Source organism: Pan troglodytes, chromosome 6 (assembly GCF_028858775.2).
Source record: "Pan troglodytes isolate AG18354 chromosome 6, NHGRI_mPanTro3-v2.0_pri, whole genome shotgun sequence".
NCBI lineage: Eukaryota > Metazoa > Chordata > Mammalia > Primates > Hominidae > Pan > Pan troglodytes.
Window position 1 is genome coordinate 137,545,893 of NC_072404.2, and position 15,452 is coordinate 137,561,344.

A 15,452-nucleotide genomic window follows, 5' to 3' on the forward strand; every position below is an offset into this window, starting at 1 on the left:
GTACATTTCCTGGGGGCAAACAACTACTTGCTACCTAGACAGTAAATTTATAGGACACTTTACAACAGAATCAGACAACAGACCAAACAGCGAAGAGTCCAGCTAAGAAGGCTTTAGGAAGATGGCCAAGAAGAAAAAAAGCTGCACACAGCAAGAGAAACTGCTGATGATTAGGAGTTTAGGCTTTTATTCAGGGCAAAATATGCATGCAAAATAGATTATCAACATTTCAGTAAACGACTGTTATATACTGCATCTATTTTTTGTTTATTCATATCTTTTGTTTTTTAAAATAGATTGCATTAAACTCAATCCCAAACCCATAACATTCAGTCTTCTCGAAGCCAAAAGAAAAACTAGAACCTGAATCCCTTAGTTTCTAATAAAACCAATTCCAAAGATAGTGATTCCTTTGAACATACACAAATGTCCAGAAACCATCCCATCTTCCCAGCAGGGGCTGTGTTTCATGAATTCACAGGTGACTACACACCCCTGTAACTTTTATTATGAGTTGAAATTCTTGACTCCATCAGGAGGAACATGTGGAGATAATTTAATCCCTCCACTCTAGCCCAAGCTTGAATGTTAACCTCACTCATCCCTCACTCAGTAATAATCCCTGCTCCTTCTCCCACCACCTTCTTTGTCTGGGATAGAGCGGGAAAGCAGTAGACACACACACAGACACAAACACAGACAGTCACTTGTAACATACACACATATACTTGCAAAGGCCAACTATCTTGGAAGACTAGGGAAAAAGACAGAAGTGCCTGGGACCGAGCTTCAGTTTATTTGGGAAGCTACTTTCACTTTCACTTTTTGCATGGAAGGCTTAAATAATAATTTCTGTAACTTTCATTATTTAAACAAATGTAACAGTAGTTACCATTGATTAAGCATCACATGCCAAGCTCTATGCTGAGCACTTTATGGATATCATCTTATTTCCTCCTTGCAAAAATCTTATTAAGTAGATACATATCCCCATTTTATAGATGAAGAAACTGAACTGGAATCATATAGGATCTGTTGCTTTTAAGCAGAAGCAGGATTCCTAGTTTAATGTTTAACACCTGGAATTTTCTCTTCTTTGCCAAAGCCTACAGATTCACACCATATAGATCCAACACATGCTGTTAACTCCAGCCAACTCTTGTTTCAGAAAGAAATCAGATCCATATGGCTTTGCCTTCAACAGTTACAGTGAATTAACAGTTCTCCCCGTAGCATGCCGTGCCTCTCTTGACCCCTTTTCCTGCTTTATACTGAAAATCATTCCTGAGTACCTGCCAAGATAAATTCTAGATTTCTGGGTGCTTAGAAAAAAAAAGGTTTGATTATAGTATAACTGCTAGTTACTGCTTGAACCTTAAAACTTGGTCTCAGCATAGAACTTTCAAGATCCACAGTTCATTTGCTTCTAAGGTCTTCAAGAAATAGGAAATAGTGAGAATTTCTGAATTGCACTGCAGGTGTCTAGTATTTCATGGAAATGCCAACGGAGGCTGCTTTAGCTTTTTCTGTCCTGGATTTTGTGGTATTTTTCAAGAATATCAGGAAGTAAATTCAATGTATATTTCTGGAATGCCTTCAATGAAGGAAGGAGGGAAGATCAGGGTTTACTCACCACCAGCTCTAGTGAGGTTACCCGACAATGTCGGGTGCTGATAACAGCTTGTAACACAAGCAAGGAGGATGTAGAAAAGCAGGAGGCAGAGAGGGGAAAAAAAGAGCTAGAAAGAACAAAGAGGAGGAAAATAGAGAAAGAGAAGTGTCACACAGGCAAGGGTGGGGTACAAGACCCTTCCTCTGACGAATTATAACAGTCTTCCCTTTGTTACATGAAGGTTAACATTTCAAATATAAAAATGAAACTTAAAAGATTTCTTCTCTGTTTTTGTAAAACAGAACACCAATAAGGTATACATTTTTATTTACCTAAAATTGATCAGGAATTTGAAATGTCTCTAAAAGTCATGGGGGTATTATAGTGAATTGCAGCGAGATACAGTAGACCCTGTTTATCTGTGGGTAATACATTCCAAGAAGCCCAGTGGATGCTTGAAATCTCTGATAGTCCCAAACCCTATATATACTATGTTTTTTCCTATACATACATACCTATGATATAGTTTAATTTATAAATTGGGCACTGTAAGAGACTAGCAACAATAACTAATAAAATAGAATAATTATGACAATATACTGTAATAAAAGTTATGTAAATGTGGTCTCTCTCGCTCTCTCTCTCTTTCTCTCTCACAATATCTTAGTGTACTTTATTCACCTATTTTCAGACCAGATTGACAGTGGGTAACTGAAACCATGGAAAGCGAAAACTTGGATAAGAAGGAACTACTATGTACTGAGACAGGAAGATAATAGTGAAGGTTGCCCAGTAGCAATAGGAGAACATACTCTATGATACTGTCTTATCTTTCCATCTCTCAAGGTGGCAAGACTTAATCTTTTAATTTGCTAACTTTGCAACAAAAACATGAGAATCAGAAGAAAGAACATGCTTGAATGTTCTTTGTATTTTTTTATTATTTTCCAGAAAAGGGAAAGGAAAATGACAGAGACAGATAGAGAGAGAGAAAAAAAAAAAAGGACACAGAGACAGAGCTCGGCACTCCATACACATCCCATTTTCTTTTAATGACCATGAGCTGTCCTATGGTCACTGAGTACACCATCATTCTAAATCACATGGAGTAACCAAAGCAAAGCAGATTCTGTAAAATGTATTTATAAAATATTATATTTAAGAAAAGCCACTCTCAGGACAGAGAATCTCATGTGTGGTTAGAAAGGTCCTTTCAGAGTGTGAGCAAAGTGGTCTTTTGTACAATTACACATATTAATATAAAAACAGCTAGTCATTTGCTTATAGCACAAATATTTTCTAATATTTAAATTATAATGAAATCCAGAAAGTCTCTTGATAGAGTTATCAAAATAAAATCTTTTGTACACGGAATATGGGACAAATGCTTTTGATTCTCTTTAATTAAAAAAATATTTGGGGGCTACTTAAGATATGCACGGCATGATGCACTTGGTAAAGATATAAAGAAGCAGTAATCCAATCCCTGCCCATGTTCAGGATTAGTTTTATCTAATTAAATGGTGCTGATCAATATCTGATAGTGAATTATTAATTATTGATTATATCCAAATATTAGAGTCAAAGTGGGCCTGATAGAATGTAATCTAAAATCTAGTATTACAAATGAGAATAGTGAGGCCCATAGAAATAGGGGATTTTTTTCTGTTTTATAGAAAGCATTTTCCAAGCCACTATTATGTATTTTTATGACTTATCATAATGGATGTCACAGTAAGTCTGTTGTTCTCGTTGGTATAACTTTTTAAATGTAACTCGATCAAGATTTTTCTCTCTGCTACTTTTCAGGCAATATTTATGCCTTAAAATGATGTGTTTGGCCAAGCACAGTGGCTTATGCCTATAATGCCAGCACTTTGGGAGGCCAGGGTGGGCAGATCACCTGAGGAGTTCGAGACCAGCCTAGGCAACATGCAAAACCCCATCTCTACTAAAAATACAAAAATTAACTGGGCGTGGTGGCGCATGCTGGTAGTCCCAGCTACTCGGGAGGCTGAAGCATGAAAATCACTTGAGCCCAGGAGGCGAAGTTTGCAGTAAGTGAAGATCATGCCATTACACTCCCACCTGGACAACAAAGTGAGACTGTCTCAAACAAACAAACAAACAAATGATGTATTTAATTTTTGCAGTTTTTATAAGGGAATTGGGTAGATGAAGAGAGCTGAGATTTTCATAGAGCTTTTTACTCTTCCATCAAATAGCTAAAATTCTTTAAGTCTCTTCAACCCTTTCCATAGCACCAACCCAATCAGAATACTTCTTAAGCTTATAGATCACCTACCTAAGCAAAACAATGCACAAGCATTACAAGCGCTTAAGAATGAACTAAGCGGCTGGGTGCGGTGGCTCACACCTGTAATCCCAGCACTTTGGGAGGCTGAGGCAGCCGGATCACGAGGTCAGGAGATCGAGACCACGGTGAAACCGTCTCTACTAAAAATACAAAAAATTAGCCAGGGTCGGTGGCGGGCGCCTGTAGTCCCAGCTACTCGGGAGACTGAGGCTGGAGAATGGCGTGGAACCCGGGAGGCGGAGCTTGCAGTGAGCCGAGTTCGCGCCACTGCACTCCAGCCTGGGCGACAGAGCGAGACTCAGTCTCAAAAAAAAAAAAAAAAAAAAAAGAATGAACTAAGCATTGCACCTCTTAATTTCTGTTACTTCTTTTGGGATATGTATGAAGGATCACACATTCATTTTTGAAGAAATTAAGGCCAAATGTTCCAACTTTAATCCCCACAGTTAGGAACGTGCTCTTTGTCCATCTATTTTAGATATTTAAAATAATTTCACTACAGCATAATTCAATGACTCAAACCAAAACTATCAAATCACACGGGGGATTTCTGAATGACAAATTATTTGCAATAATCAGGCATATATTGTGATTAAATATTGAGAGACTAAGAATGAGGTAATGTAGTCTTTAGATGAAGAAAATAAGTTCAAGGATGAACAGCGCTAATTATTTATATTCACCCTTCCAAGTAACTAAAAAAAAAAAAAAATACAAGTATATATTAAAATCCATGGTTTCCCAAGAAGCACTGGTGTCTGTAAATAAGTATGGCAGCTGTATGGCTATGAGTCTTGGCCTACACTAAGTATCCAAACCATAATATTTTTTGGAGAGGTTCAAAAGAGTTCCAGAATTAACAGAGCACCAGATGATGGCCTAGAACTAATCCAAATCCCTCCCCATTTCAAGGCTTGCTAGAACTAGGCTTGGGCTTGCATTAACACTGGTCATACTTTGACTTCCTGTGCGTGGGTACATTCTTTTAATGCTTCTATGTTAAACCCTCTATAAAATACTTTACCGGATTAAGAAGAAAGTGGTAGACTTTGGGGGAGGAGGTCTATTAGTGTTAACTAGTCTGGTCTGAGAATTTTCATATTTTCTCCAGCCCATCACCTACTCAAAGTCATCCATAAACATGACACATATTTCTCCTGGTCTCTAGCTTATAATTTTAGCTTCATTGAAATGGAATACAAAGTTAGTTCTAAATCGGAGTCTAGTCCAAAATGCTTATCTGCTTACTTGTCTGTCTCTTTGCTAAACTGCAAATGTGTATGAGTTGTGTTTTACTCATCTCTGTATTCCCAATGACTGGCACATGGGAAAACAGCAAGTGTTTTAAGAAAGAATGAATAAATGAAAAAGCAAATTCAATAAACATTATAAAGACCTATGCAGCAAGAAAACAAACAAACAGACAAAATAGACACATTAATAAGAGACTCACATCCCCCTAACCCTGCAAAAAAAAAAAAAAAAAAAAAAAAAAAAAACTTGATTCTCTTCCAAGATCTCATAGATCAACAAATGTCATGAAATATAGTACAGTATAGTGGGAAAACTTAGACATGGGAGCTGGGACACATAACTAGATGTAGGGTTCCTCCTCTTGACTTCAGTTTCCTTACCCAGACAAAAATATAATACTAAAGTCCCTTTCAGGCTCTGATATTCTGATTCTATTAAGCATAGTAGTAACTGGACACTGAGAATTACAAAAACATTAGAAATGTAGAACATAAATAGGCACTCTGACTTATGAATTTCTAGCTAAAGTACACCAAACAGGGAAACAAAATACCAAAAACACAATCAAGAAAGAGTGGACATTCACCTAAGCTACCTGCATTAATAGCATGGACCAGGAACCAAGAGCTTGCAACAGAAGATGGATACCTCAAAGGAATACTGGTTTCTCTCCTGGGTTCCTCGGTGGCCAAACTTACTCTGTGACCTTGGCTGGCAACTTAACCTGTCTGTGCATCATGCGCAAAATGAGAGTCATATTAACCTCTACCTCTTAGGGCTCTTAAGACGTTTAATTGAGCTAATATGCATAAAGTGCTGAGCATTGCTGTGTGTCATAAACAATAAATTTTAAGAAAAGAAAAAGCCTCCAGGCTTGCCTACTCCTCAAAAGCAAGCACAACCACGCCGCTAACAGTAGACTCACATTTCTTTCCTCTGTCACACTGTAGTAAGACCTTCACGATGGCTCCATATTAATCCCCCACCCTTACATTATTTTGGAAAAAAAATAATTAGAGCCCAATAAGCCCTCTCTTCAACTTCAAACTTCAGGCATGCATGTTCAAGATAAATAAATTACCATTTTAATGTTGTATTTCATCAAATTTAAGACAATTTTTTTACACATTTTAGCATCAGTGAAATAGGGATGCATCTTACAATAGATGACACCTTAGATCAGATGAATGTGGTAATAATGTTTTGGGGTTATTTTCCATTCCAAATGTTTGTTTCCATGATTTCATGAATTGCATAGTATCTTTTGTAGCCTTCCCAAGAAAACTTACCACTGTTTGTAATGTTATGAGAAAATTAATAAAAGAATATATGAAAAAAATGAAAATGTTTTGTTAAATGGTGGCTTCTTACACACCAAAGATCATTTCCAAAATTCCGAACCAAGGTCTGTTAAAGGACTAGTGAGAAAAAAAATTCAATGACAAATAAACCAAAGTTCTGATCACGCCATCATCAATAACAAGTGAAACTGATAACAAATATGAATATCTGAAGAGTGGGAAAATGATTCTGGTAAATTGGCTTCAATTTTTATCCACCTAACTCATTTTGCAGAATGGCCACCAGGTTACACAGTCAAGTCATGTAGCCCTAGATTCACTCATCTTCATCGGAAAAAAAGAAGAGGGGAGTGCAGGGGACAAAGCAGACAAACCCAGAAACACCAAAGTGCCATCAGTGTTTTGGGATTTTTTTAATACAGTATTGGAAAGCCGCAGCTTCAGTCAAGGACGATTCCGTCCTGTGTATAACTACATCTCACAGCTGCACCTTCCCCACTGATAACCCACAACATCAAAAAATGTTAATCCTTGTTCAAGTTACTGAACTAATTCATTCTCTCTCGCGCTCGAGCGCTCTTTCTCTCTCTCTCTTCCGCTCCCCCCACCCCCATTCCCCTGAAATCAATGTCTGAAAAGCACATTTCTTCTTCTGAAGCTGTCAGGATAGACAGACATTCAGCCCCATTCAACCGAGGAGGGTGGGTAAACTGCTTCTCCCCGCGCCCCCTCCCGCGCGAGCGCTCACAATGGCCCGCATAGTCCCGCAGGGGCTGAAGAGTTCAGGAAACCCAGACTTGCAAGGCGCCCAACTTCCACCCATCTCCGATCCTTGCTGGAGAATGGGTCTGTGTCTCGGAGAGTGGGCAGCCCAAGATGGACAAGGAGAGAAGTTTGTGATCAGTTTGGCTAAGCTGGGCGTGGGGAGGGAAGGGGGAAAGAACCACCCCGAAATCTCCATCCACCGCCCCCTCAGCCAGCCGTCCCCTCTAAGCACGCCGTCCACAAATTAACAAGCCGTTGTTTCCGCAGCTTCATCAGTTCTTTATTCCCCAGCCACAGCACCACCACTGTCCGCCAAAAAAGAAAGAAAAGAAATCCGAATTGCAATCCCTCGCCTTTCTACTTAGAAATGCTGGAGCTGCGCTGACCGCTCTCCCTCCCTTCCTCGCAGTGAAACGCTCTGCGTTTCCGCTCTCCCTCCATTCCTCGCAGGGAGGCCCGAATGCTCGCCGCCTTCTCCCTCTCTCGGCCCGGCCGGGGTCGCCTCGCGGCGCCGGGACCCGAAGGCCAGGCTCGCGGGCCCCTCCCAGCGACAGCCGGAGCCCGGCCCGCTATCTCCACCACATCTCACAGGCTGAGCCCACCCGCGCGTCTGCTCAGCTCTCCGCGGGGACCTCTCCTCTCCTCACCTCGTCCGCTCTGGGGCGCCGACTTGTCCCCCGCCGCCTCGAATCTTCCGAGTCGCTGCAGGGGAGTCTCCGAATTCCTAGCAGAAATTGGGATGGAAGGCCGGGAAGTAGGAGGTGTTTGCTCAACTTCTGAGGACGTCACGCCTCTGCCTCCCGTAGCCAATCAGCAGCCGCCCTGCGGGAACAACCTTCTCCTCTGCCAATCGGCGGCGCTGCCAGTTGCTACGTCAAGCCCGGCCCCTGCTCCTCCCCAAGATCCTTCTGTCTCTGATCTCTGACCTGCGTTCTTAGCTGGGACGTCGAGTTCTCCCAGGATAATTATCGACCAGGTTTGTAACTGTCCGTGGCAGAAGGCGGGCGGGGACGGAAAGCAACGAAAATAGTCTGGGCATTACGCGCTAAATAGAGGTGCACATCTCCTGGGGAAAAGTTGCGAGCGCCGGTACCTCACGTTTGTTTAGCTATAGGCACTTTTCAAAGCATTTCACCGCCTTGTCACAACCCTGTGAAGCCAGATAACAGTTCTTACAACAGTTTTAGAAGCCAGCAAGCGGAGAATCTGAGAAATTAAAACTGAGTGTGTTCATGTGCATATGGCAATGTCCAATGTTATTGAAAAGTCCTAACTACCTAGGAGGCCTGGAGGGAGGGGGAAAACGTATTTCATAGACACTAGCCCCAGCACTAGGAACTGAAGAATCGTCTGAAGCCCAGCTGTGATTCCCCAAGGCGTCAACGGTCAGAAGTTAATCTTCCCTCCTATTTTTACAACTTTCTCCACCACTTACTCTTCTTATACCTGCCATAGATGTATTTAGCTACTGAACTCCTATGTCAACAATCTATAGCCAGAACGTTCTTGAGACTCCACTCATATCTCCAATTTTGCAGAGAAAATTATTTATTTATTTATTTGTGGTAGACATGGGGTCTCGCTCTGTTGACCAGAACACTGGTCTGGAACTCCTAGCCTCAAGCTATCCTCCCACCTCGTCCTCCCGAAGCACTGGGATTACAGGTGTTAGCCACTGTGCCCAACCCAAAATTAGAATTTTATCTGTAAGTAGAGTTGGAATTTTCTTCTGTATCTTCAGCTTCACATTTCCAAAATCGGATCCCTTATCATTCTTGGAAAGTCTTCCAAAGGCTGTGTAGTGGTTCACACCTGTAATCTCAGCACTTTGGGAGACTGAGGCTGGAGAATCACTTGAGCCCAGGAGTTTAAGACTAACCTGGGCAACGTAGCAAGACCTGTGTCTACTAAAAATAAAAATAATAAAAATAAATAAAAATTTAAAAAGCCAGGTGTAGTGGCACATGCCTGTGGTCCCAACTACTCAGGAGGCTAAGGTGGAAGGATCACTTGAGCCGCAGGATGTTGAGGCTGCAGTGAGCCATGATCATGCCACTGCACTGTAGTCTGGGTGACAGAGTAAGACCCTGTCTCAAAAAATAAAATAAAATAAAGCCTTCCCTTTTGTGCTCACCAGCTCTGTTACTAATATCACTGCCTTCCTACTCACCACCTATCCAGACTTAAAAAGCCACAGTCACTTCAGTTCTTCCTCTGGCCCCTCAGCCTTACCCTTGGTGTTGACACTGTCCTTTAAAAACCCCACTACTATCACCCTACTTCAAACCCCTTTTTATATATAACGTAGACCATATTTTTTTAAGCATACAACTCAAATTGTCTCATTGGCCTAAGCAAAAAGCCTCAGAGACTACCCAGTACTTGTGGAACATTAGCCCAACGTTCTTCACATAATGTTAGTTGCTTCAGATGTGGCCAAAATCAATGACCTTAGCTTTATTTCTGCAGCAGAACCAGCCTGAAACCACCACTGAAACACAATTTATGCCTTGCTATCTTCCTAAGGATTAAGCATCTGGGTAAGAATGTAAGAATCCTTACTCTTCTCCTTTGAGTTGTAAATCATGGGCAAGTTACTTAGTTTTCAAAAAAAGCCTGTGCTCCATTATCTGTTAATGGGTTAATAATAGCAACTACTTCGTGGAGTCATGAGAACAAAATGAGATAATGGCCAAAGTGCCCTGTTAATTGTCTCACTGAAGAAACTGGAAATCATTATTTATTTTCCTCCAAATACCTCATGTTGTAGACTTATCTGTAATTCTAATTTACAAAAATATTCACCTTTCTAAAACTAACCAGCCCTTTGGGGTTCAGCTCAAATGCCACTTAAATAATGAAAACTTTCCTGAATATTTCAACCAGATGTGATTGTTTCCCTTCTCCCTTTTGTATTGGCCTTATTGTACTTATCACATTCTTCCTTTTATCACAGTTATTCATACTTACCTTATCCACATTGCTCAGCTCACCTGTCGTCACCACCATAAAATAAGAATATGTACGTGGACTTCCTCTTTTCTTTTCTATTTTTTTATTGCTTCTAGTACGATGCTATGCGTGTAATAAGTCAGTTGGGGTCTTAGTAGGAAATAGGTGGCACAATCCAACTGGGTAAATTAGGAGACACAAAAGGACTGAGTGTATGCAGGGATAAAGGAAAGTGGCAGTATATGTGTCATGTAGTCCCTGGGACTAGCAACGCTGACAATCACTCGTAGGCCTAAACAGGGCCAGGGAAAGAAATAATTACCAGAACTCAGGAATAGTTCTACCTGTAGTGTAGCTGTAGCTGTAGCTGTAGCTGTAGCTGTAGCTGTAGCTGTAGCTGTAGAGAGTGCCATTCAACCAACAGTAGTGGTTTGTGACAGGAATAAAGCTGCCTAAAGATTAATCCTGCCGGCCGGGCACAGTGGCTCATGCCTGTAATCCCAGCACTTTGGAATGCCAAAGTGGGCAGATCACCTGAGGTCAGGAGTTTGAGACCAGCCTGGCCAACATGGTGAAACCCTGTCTCTACTAAAAATACAAAAATTAGCCAGGCATGGTGGCATGGGCCTGTAATCCCAGCTACTTGGGAGGCTGAGGCAGGAGAATCGCTTGAACCCGGGAGGAGGAGGTTGCAGTAAGCCGAGATCACACCACTGCATTCCAGCCTGGGTGACAAGAGTGAGACTCCATCTCAAAAACAAACAAAAAAAGATTAATCCTACCTGAAGAGGAACCTACCTAAGGCAGGGGTCAACAAACTTTTTTCTGTAAAGGGCCAGAAAATAAATATTTTAGGCTTCACAGATCATACCATCTCTGTCATGTCATGACTACTCAACTCTGCTGGCTGGAATGTAAAAGGCAGCTATAGGCCATATTTAAATGGATGTGTGTGGCTGTGTTTTGATAAAACTTAATTTACAAAAGTAGGCTGCAGGGCAGATAGGGCCTCTGGGCTACAGTTTGCAGACCCCTGTTCTTCCATAGGGAAGGAATAATCTTACTTCACTCTCCTCCTGCCCCTTCATCTCCTGCTGATGGCTTCTACTATTTGGACATAAATAGAGCCAGATTGTTAGTGAAGTCCAAAAAGGTCACCTCCCATTCTGGGGGGCAGAGCAGGTGCAGAAAGGGACAGAAATTCTAGAGGGTTCAAAGGAGAATATTCAACACAAAATGTTTTCAGCAACTACTTGTTGAAATGAATGAATCGTATGACTGGTCACTGTGAATCCCACTGCAAATGATTGAACACTCATGGAAAAACTGCTGAAATTTAATTCCTAAATAGGAAAAGCTGGGAAAGGGCCCTGGACCATCATGACTCCAACAAGGAGCTGAGGCTCAGTGTGCTTCTCTCTTGCTTTACTTTAGGAATTTTGCAAAATATACACATGAGAAATACTGGTTCTTGAAATGAGGAATTTCAAACATTTTTCAGTGTAGTGACATTTGTTGTAATGAGTGTGACAGATCTCAGAAATTTCATTATAATGAAAAGGGATAACAGATGAGAGACAAAAACAAACCTTGGATACCCCTCAGGTCAGCTCCTGCACTCAATCCCTCAAATGTTTTTAATAAGGGAGACCTCTTCCATCCACATTGGGTGCTGAGTCCATGCTCCTGAAATTGGAAAGTTGATTCTAGCCACTCAGGCTGCCTCTCTTTCTCCCACCTACTTTGGTTTTCTCTCTTCTCCAGTCGTTCTCTATTTTCGTCTGGTTCTTCTTGTGAGGTCCTGAAAGGTAGTGGTTTGGCACTTGAGCACCAGAGTGAATGGGACTTAGATTTAATCCCTTCTTTGCCTCTCACTAGCAAGTCACTTTGTCTCTTTAAGTCTCGCTTTCTCCCATCAGGACAGTGGAGAACATCATAGGGTTGTCAAGATTAAATGAGCCATGTTCTTAATATATGTGAGCTAATGTTAAAGCTTACTAGTTTGTCCTGTTTTATCACCCCCTCACCTTTCATTGCATTTGGAACCCAGTCTCACTTTTAAATAAGTTTTTCTATAAAGATAAAACAAGTAGGTATTTGAGAGGAGAAGGAGGAAGAAATCCAGCATGCTCCTAAATGTGTTCCATTTATTTCTCAAAATTTTATACAGTAAGTCCTCACTTAACATCATCAACACGTTCTTGGAAACTGTGACTTTAAGCAAAACAACATGCAGCAGGTCATTGAATAGCATAATTTTATTCAATATAGTTTTGTTATAACATTGATGAGAAAAAATGGTTTTGTTACATACATATATATATGTCATTTTGTTAAAATCATAGTTTCCAAGAACCTATGGATGATATCAAGTCAAGACTAATTGTATTTCTTAAATGAATAGCAATTTTTACCATATCATCTATGATATGCCCACCCTAATAAATTATTCTACTTATTGTAAATAGAACTGTCTTATAGGCAGAAACTGCAAATTCAAAATAAGAAGTAATTTAGAAAAGAAAATTTTTAAATGACAATTACTATTGTTGCCTAACTCTCATATTATCTTGTAAATGACACACACATTTTTTACCTGCAAAGAATTTAAAAATCAATTCGGGTAAAACAAGAGCAGGAACCACCCACAGGTAAATCTAAATCTCACTTCCTGCAACCAGGACTGTTCTCCCCCACGACCACCACCCTTAGATGAAAGAAGGAAAGAAAATGAATTCCTAGTTTACCTCCTCTGCCATTAGTCATTAGTCATATTTAGGGAATCCTTCTTGAAAAAATTTCAAGAAAATTCCAAGCCTCTTGGCATTTTAGGGCCAACTATTATTGGCTTCTAATGTTTTAAAAAAACTTCCCAAGAGTCTGTGGCTTCTTTTGAAAGTTACACATGCAGTACACCTCACTCAGCAGATTTGCTGCTCATAACTGCCCACTTAGTAACTGTTACCACAAGACTATCAGGACTTTTGAATTTTCAGTTACACTTCACTGTAATGAATGCATGACAGTTATATTTTATAATAATGTAAGCAAATTTGGAGAATGCAAATTTCAGGATATATCTCACTGACATAATGGACTAATGTATGCAAATCCAGGAAGAAAATCCAGTGTTCCCTTCCCCATCTTCTTTTGAGCGAAAGTCTCAAAAGAAAAGATGTTTTAAAGAACTAAGAAAAGATTGGGGAAGAAGATGGGAAAAAATTAAAGCACAAATAAAACACACAAGTAATCTTTCTGGGGGTTGAGCTGGAGAGAGCTAACAGACCAGGTTTAGGAGTGTTGACCTGAAGGAAAAAACTGAGGCAAACTTAATATAAGTGAAGAGTTTATTTGGTTGAAGTTTGAGGACTAGAACCAGAGAGCATATATTCAACTTGCCCCGAATATACACTCCCATTAGCAGTGTACCTGCTGTAAAGTACAAGTAAATTTTTAAAGGAAAGGAAAAGGCAGTTCCTAAGTTATTTACCAATAATTTACATTATTGGTATTGATTGGCCATACATTGTTCTTTGTATCACAAATCCCAGGAACATGGAGATAATGGATAAGGCAGCTAGTTAGGAAAAAAAATTGCTTTAAATAATTGTCCTCCACCACCACCACTATGGGTAAGTCCTATACTCATGACTCTCTGGGCCTGATAAATTTTGCACAACTCACATTCCTCAGACTGCTCTGAACTATTTTCCTTTTCTCAGGAAATAAAAGAGGAGTCAGGATTTTTCCTTCCAGTCTCAGTCTGGATCAACTGAATGAAAGCAACCTTTCACAGTAGTCATTTCACTATTGAGATGAGAAGGAAATAAAAAGAATATATATATATGTATATATGGCAAGTTCTCACTTATAAGTGGAAGCTAAATGATGAGAACACATGAACAGATGGGGGAATACACACACACACACACACACACACACACACACACACACATATATAGCCATGTAAGAAGTAGCAGCTAAGAAAAATAATCGAAGTATAGGCAAGGCCACAGCAAAAAAATGTAAAGTAAAATGGAGAAAGTATCCCCAACATTCAACTGACTCTCATCATAATTGCCATCTGTGTAGTTCCTCAGAAACAGACATAATAGAATTTAAAAGGGACAGAAAAAGAAAAGCAGAGGAGGATGCTCTCATTGGATGGTAAACTGTTGATACTGCCCATGATAGAAACAGACATTTTTGTCTTATTTACTATTATTGAACAACCCCAAGATTCTAAAACAAAACAAGAGTAAGCCACACACACACACAAAAGGCAAGAATTTAATAAACAGAGTGTTGTCTGCACCTATATACACAGGTTAATTCCAAAATGTTTGTTAATTGTTCTGTAAACATGGTTAAGATAAATACTCCTTCTATCCTAAGAAACTGAATGCCTAATATGCCAAAGATGTGTCAAGACAAGCACCATGCTAATCACTAATGTTTTTACTTCTTTTTTTTTTTTTTTTTTTGAGATGGAGTTTCAGTTTGTTGCCCAGACTGGAAAGCAATGGCATGATCTCGGCTCACTGCAACCTCTGCCTCCCAGGTTCAAATGATTCGCCTTCCTCAGCCTCCCGAGTAGCTGGGATTACAGGTGCCCGTCACCATGTCCGGCTAGGTTTTTGTATTTTTAGCAGAGACAGGGGTTTCATCGTGTTGGCCAGGCTGGTCTCAAACTCTTGACTTCAGGTGATCCACCTGCCTCAGCCTCCCAAAGTGCTGGGATTACAGGCCTGAGCCACCACTCCCAGCCCTAATGTTTTTACTTCTAAAAGTCAGAGACTTGAGTTCTGTGTCTTTGATATCCACCAGGATCAACTAGCTGCCCTACACACGGTGGGGGTCTGAGGGATCTGTGCAGTTATGTGAAGAAGTAGATCTGGACCTGGAGAAAACAGAGAAATGAAAAAGGAACAAAATGAGGGAAGGTGGATAAAAATAAAGTGAGTGGAGGATGAGGGGCTGACAATAGGAGGATTGAGCCAAAGTTTACTTACTGCATAGGGAACCTTAAACCCCTTCCTCTCTTTGCTTCCAGAATGCCTGCAGCTAGGCCTTTGCCCTCCAGACAGAAAATTAAAAAAACAAACAAATATTTTCTCTGTAAAACTTTCCCAGCCAACTTTCAGATGTGGAATTCGAAAAGAAAGAGGAGTCAATAGTAACACTAAGATTTTAGGCCTCAACAATTTAGAAGCAATAAGTTGCCTTTAACTAAAATGGGGAAGACACTTGA

General features: G+C 40.4%; 2 protein-coding genes across 15 annotated transcripts in view; one reads left to right on the forward strand and one right to left on the reverse strand.

Moving 5' to 3' along the window:
• The window catches only part of AASS (aminoadipate-semialdehyde synthase), a 72,427-nt gene extending 64,412 nt beyond the window's left edge, over positions 1 to 8,015 (reverse strand). For 4 of the 6 annotated variants that reach the window (XR_010158968.1, XM_024358029.3, XM_001145257.8 and 1 more), the window contains exon 1: positions 7,897 to 8,015. The gene's annotated coding sequence lies outside the window, so the exon portion shown is untranslated. The remainder of the gene's footprint in view (positions 1 to 7,896) is intronic. The other 2 variants (XR_010158969.1, XM_009454084.5) reach the window with 2 other exon arrangements.
• Positions 7,278 to 15,452, forward strand: part of LOC134810568 (uncharacterized) — a 73,015-nt gene continuing 64,840 nt past the window's right edge. For 4 of the 9 annotated variants that reach the window (XR_010158973.1, XR_010158974.1, XM_063815554.1 and 1 more), the window contains exons 1-2: positions 8,139 to 8,225; positions 9,719 to 9,789. The gene's annotated coding sequence lies outside the window, so the exon portion shown is untranslated. Of the gene's footprint in view, positions 8,226 to 9,718; positions 9,790 to 15,452 lie in introns of all 9 variants that reach the window. The other 5 variants (XR_010158970.1, XR_010158971.1, XR_010158972.1 and 2 more) reach the window with 4 other exon arrangements.